Here is a 5,788-nt window from a genome sequence, read left to right as displayed (position 1 = left end):
AGTTTGAAATCCAGATGGGCTCCAGACCATCTTGCCAGTAAGAGCACTACACTGAAATTGAGCAGTGTTACAGCTACACCTGCTGGACTTTGTCTAAACCAGCAATTGGAATTTCAACATAACTATAGATACTAACTGGGGCATTCTAAGACAGAATTTAAAATCTTAATATCAATCCATCTCTCTCTTCAAAAGATTTGCACTCACACCTGTAGGAAATAAGATAACTTCCTGTGGGGGGAAAAAAATCACAAGAGGTTTTCTTACTTTCTGTATGTGTAAGTATAACTTTCCATGTGGTAGGGATGACCTGATATTAAATATTCAAATCTATTCTAAAATAGAGTAAACATTGTCTCTATTTTACTACTAAGAAATGGAATAACTGATGATGATATATGATATGTTGATCTGCAGAACATTTTTATTTTTTCCTTCTGGCTCAAAAACAAAGGTCAAATTCTGTCTTTAATGTGATGTCCAGGGAGAGCTCTCACTTTAAAGATCCGCAGTCAGGAGTTGGTTTCTGCTTCTTTTATCTCTTTCTGCCTTCTTTTCTCTTCCTGATCCTTCCACCTCCATCGTTCTCCCTGTCCTCCCATAAACTTGAGGCCCGCTGTAATGCATAAGCAGCAATACCAGCCGCAGCATCTTGGATTCGTTAAGAGCTTTGCAGATGAGCTCAAACTCATATTTCATATCATTCCTGAAGTCATCAGATTCAAGCTTGTCACATTTTCTGGACACAAAGCTCCAGGCATGTTTTATTCATTATCTGTTCTCATCTTCGAGACAAACACCTGCAACCCATTTCAGGGTCGGGAGAAGTCCATGAAGTTCCAACCTAACATGCATAGGTTTTTGTTTTTCTGCTTTGTCCAAGGATCTTGGAAGTGGCCTAGTTAACCACAGCTACTTGAGAGTCCACCAGGGTTAGTGGCTTGTGAGGTTGTCCTTGCTATTGCCATTTGAGAATGAAGTGGAAACCAACATAAGAACAATCTTTTGATAGCTTTTATATTATATGACTTCAGCTTTAAGGCATTTTCCAAAATGCTTCAGGAAAATGGTAGCAAAACTCAAGTAAGTAATGTGGATTTGAAGGTGGCTGCTTGCCTACTGTCCCAGTTTTATAGGATACAATCATATGACTCACCTAGAGTGAGGGCTAGGGACTATAACACTGGGGCTCACAATATGATAGCAGAGTTTGGTTTTGTCATTCACTTTCAGGTAACCTATGACAGTGGTTCCACTTCTGTGCCTTGGCATATCAACTGTCAAAGAAACATAATTATAAACCAATCAATCATTTGCAAAAAAATGGTGCAGATTGTGTTTATCTTTCAAAACATTTAGAGTAAGAATGTGAACAAATGTATTCTAAAAAAGGATATGATAAATCAGTAATAAAAGAGACATATTGTTGAATATCAGTATCTGAGGGGAATTGGTTTGAGGACTCACATGGGTACCCAAATCCAAAGATGTTCATGTCCCCTATAAAACAGCATCATATTTACATAGTCCACTCACATCCTTCTCCACACTGTAAATCTTCTCTGGATTACTTGCAATACCTAATACAATTTAACGGCCATGTAAATAGTTGTTACATTGTGTGGTTTCAGGAAAAACAATGGTGTGTGCCTGTAATCTCATTGGCTTGGGACATTGAGGCAGGAGGATTGCAATTTCAAAGCCAGCCTCAGCAATTTAGAAAAGCCCTAAGTAACTCAGTGAGACCCTGTCTCAAAATAAAAGTTTAAAAAAATCATAAAAAGGACTGGAGATGTGGTTAAATGGTAAAGCATCCCTGGGTTCAATCCTTCCTACCAAAACAATAGACACACACACAAACACACACAAACATATATATGTACATATACACACATATATATGTATATACACATATATAATATAAATTATATTAATAATTATATGTTAATATAATTATATAATAAAATTTATATATAACTATATATAAATTTTATTTAATATAAAAAAGAAATAAAACAGCTGTGCATATTTAGCACAGACACAATTTTAAAAAAATATTTTCTATCTTCAGTTGATTGAATCCTCAGATGAGGAGCTAGCAGATATAGAAGACTGATGATACATTCTGATTTCTAGTCTACTGACATAGAGAAAATATCATCCTAGTGATGAAGACTTCCTTAACCTTAAAAAAATTAATGTTTTGAAGTAATTTGAAACATCAGAAAACAAGTTTAGTATTACAGGGAGAATATGTTAACAGATTCTATCACAGCTTTCCATATATGCTTTTCTTTCTGTATCATGACAAGGTTATTTTTAACTAACTAGTCAGCTGACAAACTAAACAAATAAATAATGAAAGGAGAAAGATCCCAGAGGGCTAAAATGTCAAGTACTTACAAAGAGAATTTTGTGGGGAGCAGTATCAACAATCATTATTCTCTTGTTCAAATCATAGAAAAACAAATAGAAGTATTAAGTCAGAAATCAATTAGTCAGTCATCAAGTAACCTGGATACCAAGCCTTTGACCCTTCTCACAGGGTCACAACATTTTAGAAATACTTTGAATCATTTCAGAGTATTTGACACTTGTAGAGACATTTAAGGATGAGAACTAAACCAATCGGTCACAAAAAATTGTTTTAACTTTACCCCACTCTCACATTCTGGTAATCATATGCTAGACCACCTCATTTCTTCCTTCTTACCTGCTGGAGGTAAAAATGCCATGGCCTTATTGACTATTCCTTCCCAGCTATGCCTAAGAGAAAGAGAACTATTCACAAAGAATCAACCACCTTATAGAAATTTATCAGGAACATATATTGGAACTTATGAGTATATAAATGTGCATCAGATATAATTTCTGCTGACCAGTAATTTATAGCCCAGTTGAGTAAATAGTGGTTCCTGAGATTTTAAGCAGTGACAGAGACGGAAACCACTCTGCAAATAATGTCATAAAGTAAATTATGATAATAATGAAAAGACATAACAGGAAGAAAAAGCATGGGTTCACAGAGAGAAACCTATGGGCAAGAATTGTTAAGGATTTATCTCCAACAAGAATTCTGAGTAGAGTGTTGAAGGATAGGTATGGGTGGGATGACAAAACTACATCCAGTTGTGGTAGTTACAGAAAAAATTGAAATCTCATTTATAAGGAAAGTCATGTATAGGGAGGTGACTCAGATACACATGCCTGTGGGTAAATGTGCCTGGTAAGCCTCACTCTTGAGCCAGTTACCTCAATTGGTTTGCTGGTTAGCTGTGGAAATCTGCACTTATTCTCCATAGCCTCTTTTTTATTTATTGTTCTAATCACCGGGCATAATAGCAGTCAAGTCATGGGAGGATGGTGCTGTGACAGGATAATGGTCTCCGGCTTTGAAAATAACGTCTCAGTTTCTCCGGAGGCCTCTTCTTTGGCAGCAGGAGACCATTAGCTTGTCACATTGTCCGGGCCTGTTGACATTATCTTTTAATTGCCCCCGAAGACCCATCTCCTAAGCAATGTGTCTGAGATTTTGAGAGCACTGGGCTTTTTGGGCTGACATCCCAATCCATTTTATCAGTTAACTTCAGAAAGTGTAAGGGGGAAAGAAGATGAAAGACTTTTTAAAAATGGAGAAGAGCATTATGGGAAGATACATGGAAAGCTGTATTCATGACAACAATTAAAACCAAAGTGAAGTGGCAAGAAAAGCAAGTTATTCTGCAAGAATCCTAGGAACAGATGTGCGTGGCTATAGTAAGGACAAGTAGACCATATTAAATAGAACGTTCAAGACAAAAATTTCTGAACTGTTTTTATAGTTTTGTATAGGGCATAATTAAAGTAGCAGAACACTGCCAAATCCTGAGAATATTTGCTCTGCCCTAGAATTTTCTTGTGAGACAGATATGCATGTCTGGGTGGTCCTTTCCATTAGCTTCATTATTTCTATCAAATGGTTATAAAAGGTCATGCTTAAGGGAAGATGGCCTACTGTTCCCTAGGTAGAAGGTTGACAAAAATAAATCAAAGACACTTGAACTGCCTGAAGAGTTTAGGTGAGACACGGGAAAACTGTTTTGGACCACATAAAGTTTGAGATCTGATAGTCAAAGAAAATGAGAATTCCTTTGTTAACAGCTGGCACTGGCCCAGGAAGGGTTAGACGCAGTTTGATCAGGAAGCCTCTGGCAATGGGCAGAGTTTCTTTACAGCTAAGTCAACATGGGATGGGCTGTCTCTGAATTAGGAACAGAAGGGATGGGTACTGCAGTAGGGGATGGGAGAGTAGGGTGGAGATGGACTCCCTCCCATTCAGATGGACTCATGTCTTTGGAAGTGCCTCTCTCTTGCTTTGGATCTAGGAATTCTACTTTCATCATCTTAGTGGCAATGAGATTCCCCTGGAGGTCAATAGTTAGAATAGTGAACTTTGCATAAATGCCTCTGTCTATATACACTCTTAGAACCCCAATCACCAATGACACCATGGTAGCTATTTGGGGGATTTGCGCTTCTCCTTGCCCAGCTCCAGGAGTGATGGCTCCCTGCCCATTTTCCAGTTCACAATAATATCATGGCTGCCAGCCTCTGATTAAGAGCCTCCTGGGGACCTTCTCCTGCAGCCTGTCTTTTTTCCCTCTGCTCCACCTCTCTTCTACATTCCAGAATCCCCCTCCCTCTTCCTGTTATTGTCCTGCTCACTTCTGATAAGATTACATTTGTCCCTATAAAGAGAAATTTTTCTTTCCTGTACGTTAGTGTTTTTCAAAGACACGCTAATGAAAAGATCTCTATCCTAATGCCAGATAATTTATACTAAGTGTTGAGGGATCTGGGAGAGGAACAGGAGGTCCCGGGAGGTCCAATTCTTCTTTAAACACTTATGACAGACTATCACCAACTTTCTGATCCTGATTTCCAAATGCAGTTTTGTTTTGACTTCAGGGCAAGGAATGGCATTTTACAAGCTAGAGTTAGTAGTTCAGCTGGGAAGATGGAGTCTAGAGATGTGGGTTCCATCGTTGATTCTGCTGCCCTATTTACTGGCTAAGGAACTAGTTCACAGCTAGCCTCAGCCCCCTTGTTTGTAAAATGCCTGGGAGTCCTTGTGAGGGTTAGTGGAAACAGCTTGCTAATCTTGATTTCTATGTGGAAAACATAAATAAAACGTACTTTGATCACTAAAAACAAATAGTTCCTGATTTAAGATGAATTATATGAACTGTGTAGGAAACAGTGCAATTGGGGTTTTAGAAAGTTTAGTCATCATCCTCATTCCCATAGGCAGTTCCCAGGTGTGCCTCAGTCCTCAGATCTTGTTTAACAATATTACAGAAGCCTCTCCACCATCTGCCAAGTGGAAAATTGGCTTCACCAATTATTTTAGAGATGATGAAATTGAGACCCAGAAAGGACAAAAAAAAATGTTCAAGATGATTGTTTTTCTTCTTTCCTTCCTTCCTTGCTTCCTTCTTTCCTTTCCTTTCTCTTCCCTGATTCTCTGCCCCCCTTTTTCTTTGTAATTTTGGGTGAATAACATGATATTTTGATAAACATATATAACAAATCATTAACATATTCATTAAGCAAATTAACATATTTATCACCTTTCTGCTTTTTTTGTGTGTAAGAACACCTAAAATCTATTCTTTCAATCTATTTTTAGTGTACAGTAAAATATTATTAGCTATGGTCCTTATCCTGCACATTACATTTCTAGGCTGAACAACAAATACAGATCTAGAACTCGTTCAAGATTTGAGATATCTGGGCTGAGTTCTTCCTA

The sequence above is a fragment of the Ictidomys tridecemlineatus genome, chromosome 4, assembly GCF_052094955.1.
Source record: "Ictidomys tridecemlineatus isolate mIctTri1 chromosome 4, mIctTri1.hap1, whole genome shotgun sequence".
NCBI lineage: Eukaryota > Metazoa > Chordata > Mammalia > Rodentia > Sciuridae > Ictidomys > Ictidomys tridecemlineatus.
The sequence above is the reverse complement of the archived record's forward strand: the minus strand, read 5'-3'. Positions refer to the sequence as shown.